Raw genomic sequence first — 27,995 nt, forward strand, 5'->3', positions numbered from 1 at the left:
AACTCAAGTTATGTGGTACTTTTATGGCCATACACCTACCTTTAGAACTAGTTTAATGGTAAACTTTTTAACAAAGCCCCAAAAGTGATTTATCAGACTTAAGGCATTGCGACTTCAGGGCACATATTATTGTCATCCAAATAAGCTCTACTCTGAACAAACAAAAAAACCAGAAATATCCTTTTTTATCTTAAAAAAATTCACTGCAATTAATTTCTGTGAGGGATTTCACTTCATACATAGTTATACAAGCCATACAACCATATACACCCTTCCTATTTGTGCATTTAGCGGTAGGCATTATTTTACAAATTCTGACTTGATTAATAAAAATATAGACCAAATACAACCTAAAAATGCACCCAAATAATCATGATGCTGTCTAAACTGTACTCAGTGTCTATTCAGTTGGTCCACACAGTTCTGCACAAATCTTCCATGAATACATTGGTTACAAACAAATTTAGGTTCCATTCATTGAAAAGATGACTAGTTATCTTTACTACTGAAATAAAGGTTTTATGTGTTCTTACCTTTGTCATGGCTTCTCCCATCCTTCAAAAATGGCACAATAGTAGTGTTGTTCACACTTCCAGGTGACAGTACAGCTGTGCAGCCAACAGGCACTGACTCTACTGCAAACATGACTCAGTTTATTGGACTGTAAATTCACGGGACTTGAAGGCAGTACAGGTTGGATAATGTGCAAAAACTGCTGGCCTCCCATGCCAGGTGCAGAGACAACAAGGGGTCCTGGAGTAAGTACTGTGGATGAAGACAATGCTGAAGATACTGAGGTCATAACAGTTTGGGTTAAGGCTGGATGACTAGAAGATGATGGAGATGTTGAAGGAGAAGATGGAGAGGAGGCAGATGATGTCATGGAGACTGGGGTAGATAAAATGGCGGTGGGGGGGTGTCCTGGCTGTGTTTATTGACAAGTCCACTGGCTCAGTATGTATTTGGAAGTGATCTACAGGTAACGAGTCCTCCAGTGGCTCCCCTTTCACATTATTTAGAAACGGGAACAACTTCTATATTGGGGTAGTTGTGGACATTTGGAGCCTGTGGAGAGAAAAATGGAGCACATATTTATCTTTTTAAATCATAGTTTTCATAGATGCATGATTGATTGCCTGAAAGTTTACTAATTTTTCTCTTTTTGATCTGAGACATAAATTCATTTTCCAGGTATTTGAAGACTTATTCTAAGACAGTCCTAGAGATTAAAATTGAAAGGACAAAAGTACAAAACAGAGTAAGACAAGTTCTCTACCATAAAGCATTTTCATTCCCTTGGGAGACACAAAACAATTGTTTACAATAGACTAAAACCAGTGTTTTATGGGAGAAAAAAGAGGACACAGGAATCTAGAAGTTTATAGTAAATTATACAAAACCTCCTTTAAAACACACATTTTGAATACAAAGCATTATCTACTCAGGGCTGTCGAAACATAATTTATTTAATTAAAAATCATTTTGTCAGTTTGATTCATCACTACATTATGAGTCTCAGTTTCCTGTTGTGAACTAATACCAGTCTTCACTGGATACACTGAGCCTTCTTTTCTAGATCTGATTTTCTATGATGTAAACTATTCTACCCTTACTCAATGCTATCAAAATCTGGAGAGAGAATATTCCCCAGCAATAATACTGGGAAAACTCACTACAAGGTTTCTCCTTTCATGTTTGGTGCAGGACCTACCAGGACCTATATACTCATTGTAAGCATTAAAAAAGGAGAAAAAGCCAAACAAAAATCACCAAATCAAACAAAATGAAATCAAACAAAATTCAGTATTCCTTCTAAAAGCATAAAGGTTTCATGAGAACACTGTATTTTTGTCAAAGAGGTGAATAATTTCATTTTCCAAAAGATTATACTATCCCTTGAAAGGATCTACATTAAAAGTTAAAAATTTTCAAGTAGGTTTTAAGAAATGGCAGTATAAAATACATGCAATAGTCAACCAAGTTAAGTGTAACAATGTACTTCATAAAAGACAGCAGGTGTGAAAATGTAAATACAACATGATTTATGTCATCACATGCAAGTCTGAAAGTTAGTTTTACTCAATATAATTTAGTTAATAAAAAATACACATAACATTCTAGTGCACATGTTCTTTGAAGTGTTCTGAGGACCACATTTGAGCTTTTATAATCATGTAACCTTTCTTTGTCTGGACAGATATTTTGTTTTATTTATTTATTTTTTTACGCTAATTGGCACATTTGCTTTATTTATTTATTTTTAAAACAAACTGGGTTTTTAATTTTTTTTTCCTTTTTGTTCATTTCATCACATTGAAAAGGAGGAAACAAAAATGGTTTTGAATTCACTCAATCTTTTGGACTCCTCAGATGAACGGAACATTGTACACACTTGGAAGAGAGAGAGAGAGAGAGGAAAGTGAACTCCCACAGGGCCACACGCACCAGATCAAAAAACTGGGATACAGTGCAAGAATTTCCCAAAATGATTGGATCATCATTACCAAAAACTCGGGGTGGGGACGTGGAAAGCCATTTCTTAAAGTTGAGGCATGTTCTTGGTCAGCCTCGCGGTCTTCTTCTTTACCCTCATCCTGCCGGGCACTTTCCTTAGGTCTGGTTCCATCTTCTGCATCTGTCTTCTCTTCGGCTTGGCTGCTCTCCGCGGTCTCAGAGGCTGGGCTGTGGCCTTGGCGGCAGCCTCCCCTGCAGCGGGGTGGTGACAGCAGTAGCGATAGCAGCAGGCACGTGGGATTGTTTAGGCTCCTCCTTGGCTGGGACATCTTCGGCCTTGGAGGACGGCGAGTTGTCAGTGGAAACTGTAGTGGCACTTTCCGTGTCAGCAGAGCCGGCCTTCTCTGAGGGCGCAGGAGCCTGGGGGGCCGCGGGTCCGGAGCAGCATCGGGGCGCCCTCCCCTTCTTCTCCTCGAAGGAGCATCTCCAGCCGGGCCGCTGTCCTCGGCCTTGGGGCGGTGGCCGGGCCGCCTCAGTGGTGGCCGGGCCTTCTCCCTCCTTCTCCACGCCATCAGCCATGGGGGCTTCATCCTTCTTCTCGTTCCCTCGGCCTCAGCAGCATCGCCCTTCTTCTCGCCTTGGAGCTTTTTCCTTGTTGTGTGGCCACGGAAGCTAGCCTGACTTCTGGTTGCGGCCTTGTGAGCTTTATCTTCCGGATTGATACCATCTTCTTCAATCTTCTGGTCCTCATCATTTTTTTCAACCTGTTTGCTTCTTCTCATACAGCACAGCATGGTTGTATCCTCCCTTGCCTTCTTCCTGCCTTCTCTCCTTTCTTCCTCTCTCTTTCTATTCCCCCCTCTCCACCTCTTTTCTGCTGGCTTGCTCACTTGCTCTCTCTTGCTAGGGGGCTCACTCTCTCTCCCTCCCTCACTCTCTCTCTCTCCCTCCCTCCCTCTCTCTCTCTCCCTCACACACACACCAGGGCAGTTAGCAGCAACTGTAAGGTCCACAGCTATTGCTCATCGCACATGCTCTCTCTCTCTCTCTCTCTCTCTCTCTCTCTCTCTCTCTCTCTTCTACTCTCCTCTCCTCTCCTCTTCTCTCTCCTCGTCCCTCTTCTCGTTCTCCAACCCCCACCCAATCTTTGTATCTTTATCTTTTTCTTCTCTCTCTCTCTCTCTCGGTCTCTTTCTCAGAATTCTGGACAGATATTTTAAAATGTAGCTTCGTCTTTTGGCATATTGTTGAATGAATGTTAGACATAATCCAAAACCTGCAGTTGTTAGTTCCCAAAGTACTAGATGTGTTTCCCACAGACAGCCCTGATCATCAGCTGAATTTTGTTACAAACAGTGGATAAAAACCATCTTTAATGCTAGAGTGTATTTTAATCTCCTGTAAGTCTTAAAAGAAAAATATTTCTTGACACCTCTCCCTCTGAAGAAAGCCCTCCAGAGATTCTTAAGCATAATCAGGGTTGAGGGTCACTTGAATAATATAATGTTTAATGTTATCCAAGAATTATATGTTGACTGTTTCATCTTTAAAGTCTCCAGGGATTTTTAGAGATGTCGTCCTTACATATACATATTATGGTGACAACTATCTATCCATTATTTAAATAAATTATGTTCTATTTCACTCTTGCAACTTTTTTGAGAAAAAATTTCGTGGCAGTGTTTACAAAAGATTACAAAGTGACTTGCCTAACATTATATAGTTTGTCTGAAACATGAGAAGAATCTTCGTTGTGTAACTTGTTATGTGATACTATAGAGAGAAAATGAGACTTGAACTCCCAAATCTCTAATTTATGACCCAAACCATGCTACTTATTGGCAGTGCCACATTGGTATCACCACGGCAGTTCTGTATCTCAGATTATCAGTCTGGAAAAGAGTAACATAAACTCCAATCTTGTAAAATTGTTGTGGAGATTCACACATTAAGCATTTCTAATTAGGAGAGACAAGCAATTCAGCAGAATTCTCCATTTTTAGAACTGAAAATTCCAAACAGAACTCCCTGTATTAGTAAAACTAACTCAGGGGTGTGCTGACTCACTGCACACAGCATAAGATATGCACTGATTGGGGATCTCACAAGCATAGTCACTGCAGAAGAACAAGGTTTGTCAAACAACCGAACAGTTGTATGTTATAGAAACAGCTGAACAAGTCATCTTTAGAAGTCACTTCTGATTTTTAAAATTTCCTTTAAAATACAGAAGACAGTCATTTGACAATGTTTTTCCCTATGTTTTCAGTTTAATTAGACTGATTCACAGGAAGATCATTTAACAATTGAAAAAATGAGTGTACTATAACTGATTAGTCTCATTTCTTTTTTATTTTTAATATTTTTCTTTATTCATTTACTCAAATGTGCATAGATTGTTTGGGCCATTTCTCTCCACTAACCCCCTCTCTCTCCCTCTCCCATTCACCCCCATCACTTCCAGGCAGAAACTGTTCTGCCATCTTCTCTTTTGTTGAAGACAAGACATAAGCAATATTAAGAAAGACATAGCATTTTGCTAGTTGAGGTAAGGATAGCTATACAGAGACAGCCTAGCATTGCTTTCATGTACTTGTGTATTATGACCCAAATTGATAAATTTCTACCTGACCTTTTCACTACTTTCTGGTCACCTACCCATGTTGACCTCTCTCATTTTAAGGTTACTCTATTAGCTCCTCTGCAGTGGGGACATCAAGCGCTTTCAAGTTTTGAGTTTCCTACCCTTCCTTATTCCTCCGGTATGTGTTCTCCTTTTAATGTGACCCAAGTCTAATAATTTTATTGCATTTGTTTTAGATCAAAACTCTGCATATGAGGGAGAACATATGAGTTTTGACTTTCTGAGCCTGGCTAACTTCGCTTAAGATGATGTTCTCCAGTTCCTTCCATTTACTTGCAAGTGATAGTATTTCCTTCTTCTTCAAGAGTGAGTAAAATTCCACTGTGTATAAATATCACATTTTCTTAATCCATTCTTCAGTAATGGGGCTTTACAATGTTGAGGTACATTCCTTTTTTTCCCAGTTTTCTTAGCACTTTTATCATGAAGTGGTGTTGGAACTTATCAAAGGCTTTTTCTGAATCTATTGAGATGATCAAGTAGTTATTGTCTTCGCTTCTGTTAATGTGCTGTGTATTACATTTATAGATTTGCATATGTTGAACCACTCCTGCATCCCTGGGATAAAGCCAACTTGGTACTGATGAATGATCTTTCTGATGTGTTGTTGGATTCAGTTTACCATTATTTTATTGAGGATTTTTGCATTGATGTAAATGAAGGAGATTGGCCTATAGTTCTTCTTTTTGGATGTGTCTTTGTCTGGTTTTGTGATGAGTGTGATTCTGGCTTCATAGAATGAGTTAGGCAGTTTTCCTTCCCTTTCTGTCTCATGGAAGAGTTTAAGGAGAGTTGGTATTAGTTCTTCTTTAAAGGTCTGAGAATTCAGGAGAGAACACACCAGGTCCTGGACTTCTCTTTTTTGGAAGACTATGTATTGTTGCTTCAATTTCATTTCATGTTATAGATCTATTTAGGTTGTTAATATCCTCTTGGTTTAATTTTGGATGCTCATACATATCTAGAAGTTTGTCCATTTCTTTAATATTTTCAAATTTATTGGAATATAGGTTCTCAAACTAGTGTCTGATGATTCCTTGGATTTCCATGGTGTTTCTTGTTATCTCCCCATTGCATATCTGTTTTTACTGATTTGGTTTTTTTCTCTCCTTATTTTAGTCAGATTTGCCAGGGGTCTGTCAATCTTGTTTATTTTTTCAAAGAATCAGCTTTTTGTTTTGTTGATTCTTTGTATAGATTTTTTGTTTGTTTGTTTCTATTTTTTTTTTTTATTTCTCTCCTTCTGCTTGTTTTGGGATTTGCTTGTTCTTGTTTTTCTAGGAGTTTGAGATGTAGCATTAGGTCATTGTTTTGAGGTCTTTCTGTCTTTTTAATATATGAACTCTTGTCTATAAACTTTCTTCTCAGGACTGCCTTTGCTGTGTCCCATAGGTTCTGGTAGGTCATGTTTTCATTTTCATTAACTTCGAGGAAGCTTTTAGTTTCCTCTTTTATTTCATCAAAGACCAACAGATCATTGAGCAATGTGTCATTCAGCTTCCAATTGCTTGCATATTTTCTGCTGTTGTTTTTCTTGTTGCATTCTACTTTTAATGAATTGTGATCAGATAGAATGCTAGAGATTATTTCTATTTTCTTATATTTGCTGAGGCTTGCTTTATGTCCTAAATATGATTAGTTTCGGAGAAAGTTCCATGGGCTGCTGAGAAAAATGTATGTTGTACAGATGTTGGATGAAATATTCTGTAGACATCAATGAGGTCCATTTGACCTATGGTGTGATTTAGTTCTAGAATTTCTTTATTGATTTTTTGTTTGGATGACTGATCTGTTGGTGATGGGAGATATTAAAGTCTCCTGCTAACACTGTGTGGGAGTGTATATGTGCTTTTAGGCTCTTCAGAGTATGTTTAATGAAATTGGTTCACTGACATTGATATTTGCTATTTCCCTTTGCTGTATTTCTCCATTTATTAGTGTGGAATGTCCTTCTTTATCTCATCTGATCAATTTAATTTTGAAGTCTACTTTGTCTGAGATAGATATTGCTATTCCTGCCTATTTTCTGAGGCCATTGTCTTTGTAAATCCTCCAGCCTTTCACACCATACCAGTGTTTGTTTCTGTCAATGTGATGGGTCTCCTATAAGCAGCAGATTGTTGGATATTCCTTTTTAATCTACTTTGACAAATTGTGTCTTTTGATGCAAGGGTTAAGTCTGTTGACATTCAGTGTTAATATTGGTAGGTATGTGGTGATTCCTCTCATTTAGTTTTTATTTTTTAAAGGTTTGATTGCATGCTGCTGAATTAATGTTACCCTCTGATCCTTTGTCTTTTCTTCCTGTGTTTTGGTACTGCTGTCCTCTCATGGCTTTGTTTGCTTTCATTATCTGTGTGCAGGATTCCTTGAAGAATCTTTTGTAGTGGTGGCTTGGTGGTCGTATATTGTTTTAGATTCTGCTTATCATGGAATACTTTTATTGCTCCATCTATTTTGAATGATAGTTTTGCTGGGTAGAGTATCCTAGGGTTGAAGTTATTTTCATTCAATCTCTGGAATACCTCACTCTATGCCCTCTTTGCTTTGAAGGTTTCCTTTGAGAAATCTGCTGTGATTTTGATGGGTTTACCTTTGTATGTTATTTGTTTTTTTACTCTCATAGCCTTCAATATTCTTTCTCTATTCTCTGTGCATGTTGTTTTAATGATAATATGTCATGGGGAAGTTCTGTTTTGGTCATCTGTTGGTGTCCTGGAAGCTTCCTGTATCTGAATGGGCATAACTTTCTCCAGATTTAGGAAATTTTCTGTCGTTATTTTATTGACTATATTACAAATCTTTTTACTTGGACCTCTTCTCTTTCTTCAATGCCCATGATTCTCAGGTTTGGTCTTTTGATGGAGTCAATGAGTTCTTCCATATTCCTTTCACAGGACTTGAGTTGTTTGACTAATAGTTTTTCAGTTTTTCCTTTAATTTCCATTTTATCTTCAAGTTCTGAGATTCCATCTTTTGCTTGTTCTCGTCTGCTGGAGTGGCCTTCCACTGTGTTTTGTGTTTCTGTTTCATTCTTTTTTCTGAAGTTTTCTATATCATAGGTCTCTTCCTCTTTAATATTGCCTATTTTCATCTTTAATTCATTTATATCTCTATCTATAATTTTCTCTGTTTCACTTTGGTGTTTATTTAGGACTCCTATGAGTTCATTATTTGTTTGTGTCTGCCCTTATTCTTTATTTTTGTTGTCATGAAATTTCTTGAGTGCCTCTTGTACATTTTGATTAACTATTTCTAGTATCATCTCCATGAAATTCTCAGTCATTATTTGCAGGATTTCTTCTTTGAGGTTGTTCTTCTGGGCATTATTAGGTTCCTTGGTGTCATTTATCTTTGCTTTGTTGGAGTCCACAACTGGTGATCCATTTTCTTTATTTCCCTCTTAATCTGTATTAAATTATTTTGTGAAGAGGAATGGTTTGCAGCACTTTTTCTTCCTCCCAACACTCCACTTGGTACTATGCAACTATGTTCTTGATAGGCTACTCGTTGGATTCAGTCACCTGTTTTCTTTCCCTTGATTTACTTTTTGTTTTGAGGCTGTCTTGGGTTTGTAGGTAAGGTGCTATGGCATTTCTGTCCCTGGTCTGGGTGCAATTTAGTATTAACTAATTCACAGGTTTAATGCCTGGCCAAAGTTTCTGTGTTATATAGAAGATCCCTTGGTGGTAATATCTATTAGCAGTGGAAGCTGGGGGGTTAACGTTTGTAATGCTAGCTATAGACATTTGGGATGTTAGATAGGGTGGCACTAAAGGTGAAGAAGGGAAATGGGGTGGGTGAGTGGGAAAAGCAGTGTGGGGGCTGTTGTTTTTATGGTCTTCGTGTGTGTTTGGGTATATTTCCTTTTTAGTAGAAGAGGATGTTTGTGTTATGGATTGCTGGATTTGGAGTTGTGTAAAAGTGGTATAGTAGCTTGTTCAGTGGGTGATGAGTGTGAAGGAAGGAGGGGTACAAATTTCCTTCTTTAGACAAGGATTTGTGAAATTTTATTAAAAGGAACCCTCATCTCTGGTTCTGCCTCACTGGGATTAAAGCAGTAGAGATTGAAATCATTTGTGAAATATCACAGAGCTGGACAAAAGTCAAAGTCAGATTTGAAGCTCACATTGAAATATGTTGAGAAATCATATCATGTTATAACTTCTGGAAGAAAGTAGTGATGGAGGAATCAGGTATTCTATCTCATTTATATTTATATAAATTTAACTATGCTACAAACCAAAGGCCATAGATATTTCCCCATCAAAGAGAAGGAGACATCCTAAGGATGAGATGCCTCAAGACTTCTTTAATTTCCCTGTTCCTCAAAATGTAGATAAGTGGGTTTAGCATTTGAGGGACAACAATATACATCACTGAAGCCACAATAGTTTTGGTGGCAGGGTCAGTAACTGCAGAACTCATGTACACTTCAAAAGTTGTTTCATAGAATAAAGACACCATTGAGAGGTAAAACCCACAGGTGAAAAAAGATTTAAATCTTCCCCCCACAGTTGGGATCCTCAAAATAGAGGAGTCAATTTGAGTATATGAGAAAATAATCCCAGAGAGAGGAACACTGTAAATACACTGTAACTGTGTATATAAGGAAGTTATTGACAAAGGTATCAGAACAGGCCATCTTCATGAGGTGAACAAGTTCACAAAAGAAGTGTGGAATTTCCAGGTCTCTACAAAAGGAAAGCCTTAGCAACATCAGACTGTGGAGTAGAGCATTTGTAGTAGTAATGAATGAGCAGTCCACAGAAATGGGTTCATGATGACTGTTTACCTCACAGGGTGACAAATGGCCACATAGCGATCATAAGCCCTCACTACAATGAGAAAACTTTCTAAACCACCAAAAATCAGGACAAAGCAGACCTGGGAGAGGCATCCTGTGCAAGTGATGCTGTGAGTCTGGGCTTGGATATTCACCAGCATCTTTGGGATCATGGTGGTGCTTATAAAGATTTCAGTGGAGGGCAGACCGGAGAGGAAGAAGTACATGGGGTGTGGAGATGGGAGTCAGAGCTGATAGCCAGGATAATGAGCAGGTTCCCCATGATGGTGACCAGGTGCATGGACAGAAACAGGTTGAAGATGAATGTCTGCAGTTCTGGATCATCTGTCAGTCACAAAAGAATGAATTCAGAAATACTTGTGTGGTTTGTGGTTTTCATGTTCCTGATGAATATTGCAGAAAAGATGGAATGAAAAATGAAGTGAAATACTAACATGGTGGTCCATACCTGTAAATCCTTGTATTTGAGAGGTATAGGGAGGAGGATTGTCATCTGGGGCTAGTCCTGGGCAAAAATGGGAAGCCATATCCCAACCATAACTAAACAAAAGTGGGTAAGGGATATAGATCAAGTGGAAGAGCATCTGTTTTGTAAGCATGATGACCTGAATTCAAACTATAGTACTGCAAAAAAAGAATTATTTATGTATAAATAATACCACATCATAGGGGTAGGATAATTATAACAAATATAATATATCTAATGTATTATATTGAAGCATCAATAGATGCTTCAGGACCTGACAGATTCATTGCTAAAATCTACCAGATCTTTAAAGAACTTATAGTAACACTCCTCAAAGTTTTCCATGAAATAGAAAGAGATGGAACACTGCCAAAATCATTCTATGGAGCCAGTATTACACTCATTTCAAAGCCAGATAAGGACACAACAAAAAAGACAATTATATGTCAATTTTGAAAATGAACTTAGATGCAGCAGTCATCAATAAAACACCTCCAAATTGAATTCAAGAACATCATTTCTAAAAATCATGCAACATGATCAAATTGCTTTCATCCCTGGGATGCAGGAATGGTTCAACATACACAAATCTTTTAACATTAATACAGTCCATCAGCAGAAGGAAAACAAAAACAATATGATCATCTCAATATTTACAGAAAAAGCCTTTGACAAACTTCAACATCATTTCATGACAAAAGCCCTGAAGAAATTGGGAAAAAAAGAATTTGCCTCAATATAATAATGTTGAGGTGAAATATGTCAAGCCTGTAGCCAACATCATACTAAATTGGGAAAAACTGACAGCATTTTCCCTCAAGTCAGGAACAAGGCAAGGATCTCTACTCTCTTCACTCATATTCAATATAGTCTTAGAATTCATAGCTAGGGCATTAAGCAGGAGGAGAAAAATGGTATTCAAATAGGAAAGGAAGAAGTCAAGATATCCCTGTTTGAAGATGACATGATCTTATACCTAAAAGATCCAGAAAACTTCACCATAAAATTACAGGTACCACAAACAGCTTTAGAGAAGTAGCAGGACAAAATCAATTTACAAAAATCAGCAGTCTTTCTATACACCAATAAGGAACCAACTGAGAAAAATGAAGGAAACAATTCCATTTACAATAGCATCAAAAATAGAATATATAGGAATAAACCAAACAAGGGAGGTAAAATGCCTCTATAATGAAATCTGTAAACCATTGATGAAAGAAATCAAAGACATTATAGAAGATAGAAAGACCTCCCATGCTCATGGATTGGCAAAGTCAGTATTGTGAAAATTGCTGTACTACTAAATCTACATATTCAAGGCAATTCCCATCAAAATTCCAACAACATTCATCATAGAGATAGAAAAATCAACTCTAAATTTCATTTGGAATCACAAAAGACCAGGAATACACAAAGCAATTCTGAGCAAAAATGATTAGCAGTGGCGGCATCACAATATCCAATTTCCAACTATACTATAGTGCCACAGCAAAAAACCCAGCATAGTACTGCTACAAAAACATACATGAAGACCAGTGGAACAAAATAAAAAACCCATGCATGAGTCCATGCAGCTATGCCCACCTAATTTTTGACAAAGTCATTCAAAACATGCAATGAAAAAAACAAAAGTCTTCACCAAATGTTGTGGGGAAAACAGGATATCAGCATGCAGAAAATTGAATTTGGTCCATGTCTTTGATGCTGTACAAGCATCAACACAAAATGGATCCAGGACCTTAATATAAGACTTGAAACTTTGAAGCTAGTGAAGGAAAGAGCAGGGGATACCCAGGAACAAATAAGCACAGGCAATGAGCTCCTAAATAAAACACAAATCGCTCAGCAACTACAAGAATGATTGACAAATGGGACTACACGAAGCTAAAATGTTTTTGCAAAACAAAAGAAACGGTCACCAGCTTGAAGAGGCAGCCAACAGAATGGAAAAAAATCTTTCCCAGCTGTACATCTGACAGTGGATTAATAACCAGAATATATAGGGACATCAAAAAATTAACTCCCAATCAATGATTCATGAAGAAATGTCCAAAATAACAGCTTTTTCAAAGGAAGAAATCAAAATGGCCACAAAACACTTGAAGAAATTCTCACCATCCCTGCATATAATGGAAATGCAAATCAAACCCACATTAAGATTCCACCTCACTCTTTTTAAATGGCTATCATCAGCAACAAAAACAACAACTAATGTTGATGAGGACTAGGGAGAAAAAGGAACTCTCATACACTGCTTGTGGGAATATAAATTAGTGAAACCATTGTGGAAAACTGTAAGGAGGAACCTCAAAAAACTAAAAATAGAACTTCCACCTGAACCATCAATACAACTGCTAGGGATACACCTGAAGGACTTTAAAGTCAAGAAACAATAAATACACTTGCACACCATGTTTATTGCAGCACTGTTCACACTGTTTGAAGCTATAGAAGCTATAGAACCAACCAGATGCCTTACAAATGAAGAATGAATTAAGAAAATGTGTGTATGTATGTATACACACATATGTTTACATACATTTGTGTGTGTGTGTGTGTGTTTTAGTGGAGTTTTATTCAACTATAACAAGAATGAAGCCACCTGGTTTGACAGTAAATGGATGCAATTGGATGACATCATGTTAAGTGAAGTAAGCTAGGCTCAGAAAGACAAAGGTCATATATGTGAGATAGACACAAGGAAAATATAAACAATATTATGAAAAACAGGCTATGCTAAGGATAAACCAACAATAGGAGAGGGATGGTGACAGAAGGAATTTGAGAAGGTGAATGTTGGTGATGTACTTTCTATTCAAGAATGAAAATACAATTTTATGCTGCCAAAATCACCACAAGAAAGGGACTAAGGGAGAAAGGAGAAATATAGAGGGCATGAATGAATTAAAGATATAAGTGTATACTTGGAAATGTACAAGGAAATTCTATGTCAAGCTATGGTAAACAAACAAAAGGCCTTTTTGCCCAACATATGGAGAACAGTACAGAAAAACAGACCGTGTCTGGGGGTGTGTAACAATGGGAGGGGGGAAGATATAATGAAAATGTGAAGGAGGCCAAATATAGTGAAAATTTGCATTTTATGGGAAAATAGAAAAATAAGGCAGGAATGGGGGAATGGAGGGTAAAGGAGAATGACAGAGGGGTTGAATCTAGCTATAATGTATTGCAAGAACTTCTGTGGATATCACAATGTAAACCTAGTACAATAATAATAATAATAAACAAATAGATAAATATAACAAACAAAAAGAAAACAAACAGTAAATATCAGTCAGGAAAAAATCATATCTCTCTTACACTGTTGGTGGGATTACACAGTAGTAAAACCAAGCTAAAATTACATTATGGTCATGCTTTTTACTTGAAGGATATATCTGAAGCAAATATGAAAGAGTATAAATCAATATTCAGGGGGAGGACCCTGCTCTCCCAAGTTCACTGTAGCATTATATAAAATAGCCAATCTGTGGAATCTTCATAAATGCCCATTAACTGATCGATGGATAGAGGAAAATATGATATACATGTGCAATGGAATAATACTCACCCATAAGTAAGAATAAAATCATGTGATTTGCAGAAAACTGGATGAAACCAAAGATCATCATTTTGAAAGAAACAAGTGAGGTTCAAAAGAAAAACATTACATATTTTCCTTTATATGTGGAATCTAGGTCTAAAATGATGCCAATAGTAATAATAATAATAATATGACAAGAATATAAAGTGATAACTATGGAGAAGAGTCTATGGGCAAGTGGGGTGTTAAGAGAGGTTACTGGGAAGTGAAGCAATTCCTAAGTATATTAAATATATGATGATAACATACAAATAACCCAACAAATATTGTTGTAAAGGGGGGAGGTAAGGAAATACAATGAAGGGGTAAAGTTGTTCAAAGTACACTGTATTCATTTAAGAAATTTTCATAATGGAACTCCCTTTTACTATTAATGGTAAAATAAAAAAAACTGCATTGATAGTTTCAAAAACATAATGTAATTGGACATTAATAGATTTTTTTTCTGAGTATGTTAACTACACCGGGGGTTTCCTTGTGATATGTAAAACCTACTTTGATCAAATTTACCTCATTTGTGTTACTGCTTCCTAAACTTCCTCCTTCCCCTTCTTTTCTTTACACTTTTTAATGGGATTCAATATATTACTTTCATAAATGTATATAGTGTACATCTATAATGTCTACATTATTTCACCCTGTCTTTCTCCATACACCTACCTCTTTGTTACCCCCAAACATCCCCCTGTTAGAATCATACCATATTGTAAACATCTTTTAAGTTGACATAAGCAAAAGCATGCAGTATTTTTCCTCCTTAACTTGGCTTGCTGGTCAATTCAGGTGGGAAGCTCAGAATTCCAAAATGCTAATGAAATTTGGAAAGAACAGGGTACTCCTGAGGTTTCACGTAGGAAACCTTTGCTCTGTTGTGAACTGGATTACAGATCACTCATGTTCCATATTTTCTTCTCTCTTTGTTTTGGAAGTGGATGTGTTTGAACTACTCAGAAGGAGGAAAAGTTTCACAGAACGTTCTCATAGCAATGTTCATGACTGTGGTTCCTACAACCAGAGGTTAACTAACCACTTAAGTCATGCTCCTAACCTTTGGGCTTTAGTAATTCTTCAGAAGGGTCTTCCATTTTTACCTCTTACTTGGCTGGGGTAGCAGGTGTATGCCACTATGACTTGAGATAAGGTCTTGCTAACATTTCTGTTCAGGCTAGCCTTAAATCATGATCCTCCTATCTGTACCTCCCAAATAGCTGTGATTACATGGGTGAATCACCATGCCCAGTACCAGTAAAATGGGGCCAGTAACTTGGCAAATTTTGGATGTACACCTCATTCTGGGATAGCCTGGTCTTTATTGCAAGAAACTGTCTTAGAAAAGAAATTGCAAATATCAAAACAATAATACCAACAATGAGAAAAATATTAGTTACAAAATGTTTAAACCTGGAAGGTGAATTGTAAATGTCCATATTTTGTTTTATACTTAGAAGAGGCAGAAATTGAATCAATGGCTATTTATGGGTAACTCAAAGAATGTTCATTAGGTCCAACCCACATTTATACTTTTGCAGTAATTCTATCATGTCCTTAGAAATAGACAATTGTTGACTATGTGCAACATATGAGGAAAACTTTTCTACATTAACCTTGAGATGAAGACATTCTAGAAAATTCCCAAAATTCAGAACGTCATTCTGTGGATGCAGTTTTCCATTTTGGTTCATAATCACACTATCCCCAGGAGGACTGTTACATTGGACGTCTTTCTGAAAGGAGTGCAGATAAAAGTGAGGTGCTGATTTTTGACAAAGTGGGTCCAGTAATAACACACAAGACCCGCAATAAGGAATGAACCTTATTTGCTATCCCTCCTTATAGAATGTCAAATTCTATTTGACATTTTCAATAGGCAGAAGCATGATGCATATTCTATAAAATTTATTGGGTCATTTGATAACCAGAGGTTAATTAAAGGAAAGTATCCTTTCCTTAATTAAGAATAGCAAAATTAACTATATGTAATAGAAAGTCTCAAAAAATCCAATATGAATGGGAAATTGGAAATGTTCATAGATGTAGGTGATGATGACTCTTACAAGATTAGAGAAGAAAGCAAGATATGCTTATTATTCAAGGTAAATATGATGTTGCAATATTTAACTGTAACATTAGTGGGTTTATATTTGAATCTCCTATTTTATGAATCATATGAATTAAAATGTATGAAGATGTATTGCACCCAGAACATGCTTTACATCTGAACCACTGCAGGGATTACTTAATGAAGTAATGTGGCACTTGGTGGCAAACACATTATAACAGCTTTGAATGGCAGAACAAGATATAGAAGACATCCACTGGCACACTGGTCTTTCCTTCACTGACTTGGCATATGGGAGAAATTGTTGACTCAGAACCATAAAAGACACCACCATGCTGAACATGAGAAACTTGGCTTCACTGTAGTCTGGTGATAAATATAGGTGGTTTTGTTGGGATGGCATGTGAAGGGTAAGGAGCAGAGGAACCAAGGTTATTTAGAGGAGCAGTGTAAAGCTGGGAACCTTCATATTTTTCTTGACAAAGAAAATGTCTTGGTGCTTCACCAAAAGCTTAAGAACAACAGCCATGATAAATATATTTAGGAAGACAGGAATAGAATATGTATCTGTTCAGAGCTACATGGACAAAGATAACCCAAAGTGGATTTCATAAACTTGGATGGCCAGTGTATTTTTTTGAAATAGTGATCTTTCCTGATGATACCATACTAGTGCATGTTTTCCGCACTGAACTTATCTGGAACAGAATTTCAGGAACCATCTGTACAGTTCACTGTTTTACTGTTAGATTCAGCTCTTCAAGTTAGAAAATTGGAAAAGCTCAGTCTATTTTCCTTCTTTCTTCCTGGAAATGGCAAAAATGGGAAATCCATGTAGGTAATTATTCCAAATTAACATTATCCATCTTCTTTAGGATTATGTAAACAAACCTATTGTTTCATATTCTTATTCACCTGGCATATACATAAAAGCATTTTTCTTTTCTCATCAAATTGCAAAAGACCATCTATTTAGCTAGTTAAGCATCAAGAATGTATGATCTATGTTTATTCTTATACTGAACAAGTACTACATCTATTTCTTGACTTTCAATAAGGTCTATCTTTTGTTTCTTTTCATGATGGGATTACATTAGAAAGGTCCAATGTTGTAATGTCATGTAAGTGAAAATATTTGGTATTTAAAATTTTAGGAAATGGAAGTGAATGAAGAATACTTCTTACAATATGGATGTACCTTGAAAACATGTCAAATGAAAGAAGACACAAAGAAGAAGTATCATATTTTATTCATAAGAAATCCAGAAAAATTAAATTCATGGAAATAGAAAATCCACTGGTGGGTTCCTTCCTTCCCAATAATGAATAGCTGCTTAATGAGGAAGGAGGTCACCTCCTTCCTCATTATTGTAAAAAGAAAATAATGACATGAAGAAATGTTCAACATATTTATACATCAGGAAATGCAAATCAAATTGTAGGAAGATTATATCTAAGCACTATCAGAATGATAACACCATGAAAACAAATAAGAAATTCTGGTGAAGACTGGGAACAAGGAATGCTTGGTAGATTGTTGGAAATTAGTACATTAGTAATTAGAAAATTAATGCAGCCATTATGGAAATACATAAGGGTCTATCTCAAAATATTTTTTAAAAAAGACTTAGTATATGATCCAGCAATGCTATCCCTATGGATATATGCAAAACAATTAAATTAGCATAAGACAGATGCCTGCATATCCATGTTTACCATAACACTATTCTCAAAAACTAAGATCTGGAATCAACCTAGGCATCAGTTAAGAGATTACTGGATAAAGAATATATGGCATATGTATATGATGGAATATTATTCAGCCATAAAAATAAGAAGAATATATAATACACAGGAAAATGGATAGAACTGCAGTTTTATCTTGTTGATAAAGATGTTAAATGGTTCCATTTAAATATAACTCAGAATGTAAAGAGAAAGAGGATCCATAGTGATTGCCCAGAACTTTAAAAATATTTTAGAATGTAGTGAGATAACCTTCAGATTATCTATTTCCATCCAAATCCACTTTTATACCCTAAAAATTTCAAAGACATCTCATCAGGTCTCATAAGAATAATATAGCTCTTGGGGGCAAAAATGCATGCTAGATCTGCACTGGAGGAAACAATGGAGATCTCCACAGCAATCACAACCTTCCCCTTGGTGCTGTGGTAAACAGGATGACAGTGACCCAGACACTACAAAATACCAGCATGCTGAAAATCAGGAACTTGGATTCATTGAATGTGTCACTCACATGCCTGTCCAGGACAGCCAAACTGAAGCTTTACAGAGCCAAGGAGGCTAGGAATCCCTGGACAGAGTAGAAGGCAGTGACTAAGACTTGGTTGTACATGATGATGTAGTGGCCATGTTTAGAGTATAAATCTATCTCAATGAAGGGAGAAGACATTCCCAGCTATACTTCACAGAGAATAAGCTGGATCAGTGTACAGATAGTAATGATGAAGTTAAGAGGACCTCATACAACAAATCACTTCTTTCTCCCTCGATCAGTGGTTTTAACAGGAAGAATTTTGGCTGAGAGACTGGGAGCAGCCACAGTGAACACAACCCCAAATGTGGTATGCTGAAGGATGCAAGTGGCTACACAAGGACACACAATGCAGAGAAAGCAGCAGTGAATATGGAAGGGGAAGTAGAAGAACAGAATATAGCAAAGTGCACAGTCATTGGACTTGACAAACATAGTATCCTGGTATTTTATGGAGACTCCAAGAACAACAGTTGTGAGGACAGAGTAGCCCAGGGTGGCACAAACTAGAGTCTTCCCCAATGTTTCTTCATGAGCCAGAAACATTGTGGCTTTTTGTGCACATGTTGCTTGCTCTTTGTGGGTGAACTGATGACCCAGACACTTCATACATTGATCTATATCTGCCAAGAAAAGCAAAATGTCACCCGTCTGGTTCAATAAAACTCCCTTGAATATGCAAAGTGAACAAGCTTAGCCAAATTTTCCATCTTTAGTGTGGCAGGCAGGAAATAAAATAATGTTGTATAGGAAATGATTGCCAAATAATATTGCCTATAGTATCTGTCTGCATCCTAAAAGCTAGTGTTCTCTTTACTTATTTTGATGAGATAATTATTTTTGCAACCCAGCAAACCAAAATGACTTACTGTCTTTGAACATTAAGGAGACTACAGTAAAATGCATGGGCCATGGTATGGGCAAAACAAACATTTATTACTGAAAGTTTTGTGACCGGGCGGAAGTTCAAGAACAAAGTGTTACCTGATTCAGTTTCTGGTAATTGGTATGTGTTGAAATGATGTTGCCAAAACACCTTCTAATTACATGGCACTAAGATCAAGCAAGCTCGCACCAATTTGTTTATGTCAGCATGAATTAATGACCATAAATAAATCCCTATGCCATATAATACACTCAATTTGGGGGCTATGTTTCTACACACGTATTTTTGTAAAACACAAACAATCTCCCTGTATTGCTCAATTATTCCCCTCTGACCCATGTCCTGTATTAATTCATTCAAGGGACCAGTGGTAATTGAGAAACCACATAATCCAAGACAATTTGCCAAATTGCAAAGAAATAGAAATGGTAACTAATATGTGTTATAATTGGAAGTATATATCCTACCTAGTAAGTACTTATTTCTGTCATAAAACATGCTGGAAGTTTCATTGCAATGCACTAAGTCTGCAGATCAAATTGAAGAGTGAGGGCATCTTCATAAAATTGAGATTTTGCACACAAGAACCAATCTTATTTGTCCACTTATTTCTTTCAAATGTTAGTTTTCCAAATGATGTGCTATCAATTAATAAGAACTCATTTAGAATTTTTATTAAAACTATTTCTATGTGTTTCATAATCTTATATTGCAAAAGTCACTTTTAAGTGACTTTTTAGTGATACGGTGCTTTGAACTTAATGCCTGTGTTTTCTAGGAAAGCACTTTATCACTTGAGGCACAACTCTCCCTTTTTGCTTCTATTTTATTTTGAAGATAAGGTCTTAATTTTTTTCCTCAGAAGACTCATGGAACCATGATCCTCCTATCACTTTCTTCTGTGTAGCAAGAAATGAAGGCATGAATTCCCAAGCTGGGACTGCTTTTTGTGAGATAGGGTACCACTGACACTTTTGCCCAGTCTGGCTTTGCAGTGCAATCCTTCCATCTCCAAGTCCCACATAGCTGCAACTATACACACACCACAATACCTGACTTTAAGTGTCTTTTCAAAACACAATACAACTAATTAGAACTGAAAATTTGTGTTTATCTAAATGTATTCAGCCATTACTAGAGTCAATTACTGCTTCATTAATTTGTTTGGATTTTACATGTATGTGATAATTTCGTATGAGTAAAACTTTTGTTACTCCATTTTCAATATAATATTGATTTTGCCTTTATTTTCTGACAATGTTCATTGGGTAAGACACTCAGTGCAATTTAATCAGAAAGAAAATATAAGTAAAACCATTCAGGTCCGCTAACTTTTAAGTTAAAATCAGACAGTTTGTTGGCATTTTTATTCAATACTGCAGTTTGAACTCTTGGACTCATGCTACCTCAGCAGGCATTCTATCACTTGAGCCACACCTACAGCAAGTGTCTTCACAATAGCAAAACTGGGGAATCAGCTGAGGTGCCCAACCACCAATGAATGGATAAAGAAAATTAAATACCATGGAATATTACTCAGTCATACAGGAAAATGAAGTTATGTTAATTGCCAGAAGATAGAATTGGAGATTATGTTGAATGAAATCAGCCATGCCCAAAAGCCAATTATCACATGTCCTTGCTTGTCTGTTGAACCTAGACCTAAAATAATGATAATGATGATAATAATGATGTATATGGGGAGTGTCTGGGGTAATCAGTGGGACAGGCATGGGGGAAAGGAAAGGAAACTTAGGGGAGAAGAGAATGGAGTCTGCTGCATATATACAAATAAAGACAGTATAATGAATCCCAGAATACACTGTCAGAGAATGGGGAAGGGACAAGGGAAACAACAGACAAGGTGAACTTGTCCAAGGTACACTGCATGCAGATATGCAATTGTTACAATGAAACCCCCTAATATTATTAGTATATGACAATTAAAATATTACTAAAATTTTTTTAAATAGAAAAAACAAAAAAGAAATAAAAGAAAAAACCAATTACATAAAGTTCTCATAGCTGAATCATCTATTATTAATAACTCACTCTCCTTTTTGATGACACTTCTACCAGAAGACACCTAATGGGTTAAAATTGTTCTCAGGCAAAATTTACTTTCTATTCTCCTCTGAGTTCTATAAGTTAAATTAAAAGGTTAACTATTCTTGGGAAAACAAATTTTGAAAACTTCATAATGATTAGAAATCAGTAATTTCTCTCTAGAAGAACATAATTCAGAATATCAATTAACCTTTATATGTAACAACTTGTGGGCTAGAAGAACAGAACATTGTGGAATTTATGATCACCCAAGTCCTCTCTGTCTGAGACTAAAAATATATTTCCCCAAATCTCTATATAAGTATTGTATCCACAACTCTTGCAAAAGATGGTCTTTCTTGGCAACATCCACCCAGTTCTTTGGTTTGCAGGTTTTCCAAACAAATCTGTTTTCCTGGACCCAGCAATATTTCTTTGAATCATTGGCCTTTCTAGTGGTGAGGATCTGTAACTAGGTTCAGTAACACAATATCCAGCAGATTTGGTTATTGAGAATGCTTACTTCATTTTTACATTCTGCTCTGCAGTCTTGCCAGATAGCCACTCCACCAGTCTCCCACATGGCAGTACCATCAGACAACTGCTCTGCCAGGGCTCAGCCCCACAAGCCTACCAGGCCCCCTCCTGTCTGTCACCCACCACAGGAGAGATCCAAACCTGCCTAAAAGGCAGAGACAGACAGGACTGGATGCTAAAGTTGTAACACCATGTCAAATAAGATGGTACTTCTATTGCTCCAGAACTGGTGTGGTTTTTTTTCTCTTTCTTTAAGGATTTGGCTGTCTGGTTTGTTGTTTGATCATCCACCATCTCTCCCAGTTGTTTTCTTTGGTTCTCAATTTTTTTTTCTATTTCTTTTTCTTTCTATTTTTTCTTGGTTTTGTTAGTATTAATACTGTAACTCAACTAATACTAAATTACACATAGTCCAGGGACAGAAATGCTACCTATTGGAAATACAGGAAGGTGAAAAAGGGATGGATCTCATTCTCCTTCCAAAAATAAATTAGTACAGGATTCAGAGGGAAATGAAGAAAACAGACACCCAGATCCAGATTCCTACAAAACAAAGATAAATTATACCAAGGAACCCAACGAAGCCCACAAGAATACCCTGAAAGAAAATCCTGCAAGTAATCAATGAGAAACTCATAGAGATGGTTAAACAAAAAGCACAGGAGGCACACAAGAAATTCTAAGGCTACAAAACCAAGGATATGAGAAAACACAAAAACAGATAAATGAAATCAGAGGAGCCCTAAATAAACACCAAAATGAAACAGAGAACACCATAAACAAAGAGATAAATGAATTAAGGATGAAAATTGACAATATTAAAGAGGAAGAGACCTATGATATGGAAAAGCTTAGAAAAAAGAATGAAACAGAAATGCAAAACAAAATGGAAGGCCATTTCAGCAGAATAGAACAACAGAAGATGGGAACTCAGAAGTTGAAGACAAATGGTAATCAAAGGAAAAACTGAAGAACTATTAGTCAAACAACTCAAGACCTGTGAAAGAAATATGCAAGAACTCACTGACTCCATCAAAAGACAAAAGCTGAGAATCATGGGCATTGAAGAAGGAGAAGAGGTGCAAGCAAAAGGAATGTGCAACATATTCAACAAAATAATAACAGAAAATTTCCCAAATCTAGAAAAAACTAAGCCCATTCATGTACAGAAAGCCTCCAGAACACCAAACAGACTTGACCAAATAGAACTACCCCATGACATATTATCATTAAAACAACAAGCACAGAGAATAGAGTAGGAATATTGAAGGCTGTAAGAGAGAAAAAAACAAATAACATACAAAGGTAAACTCATCAAAATCAAAGCAGATTTTTCAATGGAAACCTTAAAACCAAGAACAGTATGGAGTGAGGTCTCCAAAAACTGAATGAAAATAACTTCAATCCTAGGATACTCTACACAGCAAAACTCTCATTCAAAATAGATGGAGCAATAAAAGGCTTCCATGACAAGCAGAAGCTAAAACAATATATGACAACTGAGCCACCACAACAAAACATTCTCCAGGGAATTCTGCACACAGAACATGAAAGCAAACAAAATTGTGAAAGGGCAGGCAAAACCAAACCACAAGAGAAGAAAAGGTATGACAGTAGAGAGTACCATTGACTCAACTACACACAATAAAACCTTTAAACAACAAAGACAACCAAATGACAGGGATCACCACATACCTATCAATACTAATACTGAACATTAACAGACTTAATTCCCCCCATCAAAAGACACCGTTTGGAAAACTGGATTAAAAAGGAAGATTCAACGATCTGCTGCCTACAGGAAACTCACCTCACTGATCGAAATAACCACTGCCTGAGAGTGAAAGGCTGGAAAAAGATTTACCAAGCCAATCGTCCCTGAAAATAGGCCAGAGTAGGAATACTCATCTTGGACAAGGTAGATTTCAAACTTACATTGATCAAATGAGACCAAAAATGACACTCCACACTAATAAAAGGGGAAATACTCCAAAAGGAAATAGCAACAATTATCAACCTATATGCACCCAATGTCAATGCACCAGTTTCATCAAACATACTCTGAAGGACTTAAAAAATATATAAACTCAAATACATTGGTATTGGGAGAATTTAATACCCCCCATCACCAATAGATAAGTCATCCAAAGAAAAAATCAATAAAGAAATCATAGAACTAAATCACACCATAGATCAAATGGACCTAGCTGTTGTTTACAGAATATTTCATCCAACTTCTGCACAATATACATTTTTCTCATCAGCTCATAGAACCTTCTCCAAAATTGATCAAATCTTAGGACACCAAGAAAACCTCAGCAAACAAAAGAAGATAGAAATAATACCATATATTCTATCTGATCACAATGCATTAAAACTAGAGCAAAAACAAAACAGCAGTAAAAAACATGCAAACAATTGGAAGATGAACAATACATTGCTCAATGATCAATGTATCATTGATGAAATAAGAGAGGAAATTAAAGTGTTCCTGGAAGTTAATGAAAATGAAAACACTACCTACCAGAACCTATACTACACAGCAAAGGCAGTTGTAAGAGGAAAGTTTGAAGCTATGAGTTCATATACTAAAAGGTCAGAAAGATCTCAAGTCAATGATCTAATACTACACCTCAAACTTCTGGAAAAATAAGAATAAGCAAATCCCAAAACAAGCAGAAGGAGAAAAATAACTAAAATAAGGGCTGAAATCCATGAAATAGAAAGAAAAAAAAACATACAAAGAATCAATGAAATAAAAAGCTGTTTCTTTGAAAAAATAAATAAGATTGACAGATCCCTGGCAAATGTGACTAAAATGAAAAGAAACTTACAACCATCCAAAACTGAACCAAGAGGATATTAATCACCTGAGTAGATTTATAACACAAAATGAAAATGAAGCAGCAATTAAAAACTCTCCCAAAAAAGAAAACTCCAGGACCTGATGGATTCACTGCTGAATTCTATCACATGTTTAAAGAAGAACTAATACTAACTCTCCTTAAACTGTTCCAAGAAATAGAAAAGTAAGGAATACTGCCTAACTCATTTTATGAAGCCAATGTTATTCTCATCCCAAAACCAGACAAATAGGCCAATTTTCTTAATGAATACTGATGCAAAAATCCTCAATAAAACAATGGCAAATCAAAACCAAAAACAAATCAGAAAGATCACACACCATGACCAAGTCAGCTACATCCCAGGGATACAAGGGTGGTTCAACATACCCAAATCAATAAATGTAATGCAGAACATTAACAGAAGCAAAGACAAAAACAACTTGATCAACTCAGTAGATACAGAAAAAGTGTTTGACAAGATCCAATACCACTTTATGGTAAAAGCTCTAAGAAAACTAGGAATAGAAAGAATGTACCTAAACATTATAACAGTTATATATGACAAACTTAGAGCCAACATCATGCTTAATGGTGAAAAACTGAAACAATTGCCTCTAAAATCAGGAATGAGACAAGGGTGCCCACTATCCCAACTCCTATTCAAGATAGTATTGGAATGTCTAGCCAGAGCAATTACGAAAGAAGAAGAAATAAAGGGAATACAAATAGGTAAAGAAACTATCAAAATATCCTTATTTGCCGAAGATATGATCCTATACCTTAAAAACTCTACCCAAAAACTCTTAGACACCATAAACAGCTACAGCAAAGTGTCAGGATACAAAATCAACTTACAAAAATCATTAGCTTTTCTATACAACAAACAAAATGAAAAGGAGCATATGAAAACAATTCCATTTACAATAGCCTCAAAAAAAATTAAATACATAGGAGTAAACTTAAACAAAGAATGTGAATGACCTCTATAAGGAGAATTACAAACCCCTGAAGCAAGAGATCGAGGAAGACTACAGAAGATGGAAAGATCTCCCATGCTCATGGATTGGTAGAATGAACATAGTAAAAATGGGTATACTACACAGAGTAGGAGAAAATATTTGCCAAGTATACATCAGACAAAGGACTGATAACCAGAATATATAGGGAACTTAAAAAACTAAATTCTCCCAAATCTAATGAACCAATAAAGAAATGGGCACGTGAACTAAACAGAACTTTCTCAAAAGAAGAAATTCAAATGGCCAGAAAACACATGAAAAAATGCTCACCATCTCTAGCAATAAAGGAAATGCAAATTAAAACCACGCTAAGATTCCATCTCACCCCTGTTAGAATAGCCATCAGCAGCAACACCACCAACAACAGGTGTTGGCGAGGATGCGGGGAAAAAGGAACCCTCTTACACTGTTGGTGGGAATGTAGACTAGTACAACCACTCTGGAAAAAAATTTGGAGGCTACTTAAAAAGCTGGACATCGATCTACCATTTGATCCAGCAATACCACTCTTGGGGATATACCCAAAAGACTGTGACACAGGTTACTCCAGAGGCACCTGCACATCCATGTTTATTGTGGCACTATTCACAATAGCCAAGTTATGGAAACAGCCAAGATGCCCCACCACTGACGAATGGATTAAGAAAATGTGGTATCTATACACAGTGGAATTCTATGCAGCCATGAAGAAGAACGAAATGTTATCATTCGCTGGTAAATGGATGGAATTGGAGAACATCATTCTGAGTGAGGTTAGCCTGGCCCAAAAGACCAAAAATCGTATGTTCTCCCTCATATGTGGACATTAGATCAAGGGCAAACACAACAAGGGGATTGGACTATGAGCACATGATAAAAGTGAGAGCACACAAGGGAGGGGTGAGGATAGGTAAGACACCTAAAAAACTAGCTAGCATTTGTTGCCCTTAATGCAGAGAAACTAAAGCAGATACCTTAAAGCAACTGAGGCCAATAGGAAAAGGGGAACAGGTACTAGAGAAAAGGTTAGATCAAAAAGAATTAACCTAGAAGGTAACACACATACACAGGAAATCAATGTGAGTATAGGAAATCAATGCCCTGTATAGCTATCCTTATCTCAACCAGAAAAACCCTTGCTCCTTCCTATTATTGCTTATACTCTCTCTACAACAAAATTAGAAATAAGGGCAAAATAGTTTCTGCTGAGTATTGGGGGGGAGAGGGAGGGGGCGAAGTGGGTGGTAATGGAGGGGGTGGGGGCAGGGGGGAGAAATGAACCAAGCCTTGTATGCACATATGAATAATAAAAGAAAAATGAAAAAAAGGGTATACTATCAAAAGCAATCTACATGTTTAATGCACTTCCCATCAAACCCCTAATGACTTTCATCACAAAGATTAAAAATGTACTCTAAAGTTCATTTGGAAACACAAGAGACCATGAGTAGCCAAGGTAATACTCAGCAAAAAGAGCAATGATGGAGTTATCACAATATCTGACTTCAAACTATATTACAAAGCAATAGCAACAAAAACAGCATGGTACTGGCACAAAAACAGACATGAAGACCAGTGGAACAGAATAGAGGACCCAGATATGTATCCACACAACCATGTCATTGTTGACTAAGGTGCCAAAAATATACGATGGAGAAATGAAAGCTTCTTCAACAAACGTTGCTTGGAAAAGTGGTTATCCTTCTGCAGGAAACTGAAACTAGAGCCATGTCTATCATCCTGTACCAGTATTAACTCAAAATGGTTCAAGGACCTTTACATTGGACCTGAAACTCTGAAGTTACTACAGGAAGGAGCAGTAAACACTTTGTATCAGCAAAGACTTCCTCATGGAACCCCAGCAATCCAGCAATTAAGAGAAAGAATGGACAAATGGAACTTTATAAAATTAAAAAGCTTCTTCACAACAAAAGAAATGGTCTCTAAACTGAAGAGACCACCCACAGAGTGGGAAAAAATATTTGCCAGCTATACATCAGACAAAGTACTGATAACCAGAATATACAGGGAACTTAACAACCTAAACTCTCCTAAAATTAATGAACCAATAAAGAAATGGTTAACTGAACTAAACAGAACTTTCTCAAAAGAAGAAATTCAAATGGCTACAAAACATGAAAAAATGCTCACCATCTCTAGCCATAAAGGAAATGCAAATCAAAACCACACTATGATTCCACTTCACCCTTGTTAGAATAGCTATCATCAAAAATACCACTAACACATGTGCTGGCAAGGATGTTGGGACAAAGGGCCCTAGTCCACTGCTGGTGGGAATGCAAAATGGTGCAACCACTCTGGAAAAATATTTGGAGGCTTCTTAAAAATCTAATCATAGATCTGCCATAT

General features: G+C 36.6%; 1 pseudogene; it reads right to left on the reverse strand.

The window, feature by feature from the left end:
* Positions 1-519: 519 nt before the first annotated feature.
* Positions 520-3,306, reverse strand: LOC109701626 (uncharacterized; annotated as a pseudogene).
* Between the last annotated feature and the right edge of the window lie 24,689 nt (positions 3,307-27,995).

This window comes from Castor canadensis, chromosome 13 (assembly GCF_047511655.1).
Source record: "Castor canadensis chromosome 13, mCasCan1.hap1v2, whole genome shotgun sequence".
In the NCBI taxonomy this organism is placed as follows: Eukaryota; Metazoa; Chordata; class Mammalia; order Rodentia; family Castoridae; genus Castor; species Castor canadensis.